A 769-nucleotide genomic window follows, 5' to 3' on the forward strand; every position below is an offset into this window, starting at 1 on the left:
AGGGAATGCAGCAGCAGGATTCACTGTCTCTCTGCTGTACGTGTTAATTTAGAGCGCTGCCGTGAGCTAGATTTTCCTTGTTATCCAAGGTATTTCCTCTGGAGGAGGGAAATCAGGCTGTAATATATCATTAAGCAGAAAGCCTGGGGGAGCTCCTATCCTAGTTGATGCGGATCCTTCTTTTAGCCTGTTAGAAGAATTGAATTATACGTTTAGAGTTGTCAGAAGATCCAGTGTGGAGTCTGCCTGGATCTGTGCTATGGGAGCAGGGCTGGGAGCTGCCAGGCATCGCAGGAACACTCCTGTGATGGCTCATCGTGTGCCCATAGCATCGGTTTGCAGCTTATCCTTTGGTCGGCCCAAATCTGCTGGGCAGGCCCAGGCCAGCAGCATGGAAACAAAGGTTCTGTCTCCAGCTGCTGCAGCACCTCCCTCTGGGATAGTTTTGGGATGGATGGATGGAGATCTCAAGCGTGCAGGGCATAGGCCAACTGGAAGGAACAGAGGGAACAAGCCTTGGGTAAGACTGACGTTTGTTCACCTTAAGTACTTCAGGTTTCTGTCCTATACAAGATGCTTATTCAGCCACGAAAGTTAAAAATGGCTTTGTTTCCCTTATGGGAAGTTGATTTTTAGTAGGAATGGGCAAAATCCTGTGCTAACCTGAACCCCCCAAACCCGCCCATCTTTGCAGGATTTTGAGGGCGAATCAGCCAGATCTGTCTCTCATGAGGGGGTTTGTTTCTGTAAGTGCTTATGCAGCCCAGCC

The sequence above is a fragment of the Nestor notabilis genome, unplaced genomic scaffold (assembly GCF_000696875.1).
Source record: "Nestor notabilis isolate BGI_N333 unplaced genomic scaffold, ASM69687v1 scaffold30220, whole genome shotgun sequence".
NCBI classification, from domain to species: Eukaryota; Metazoa; Chordata; class Aves; order Psittaciformes; family Psittacidae; genus Nestor; species Nestor notabilis.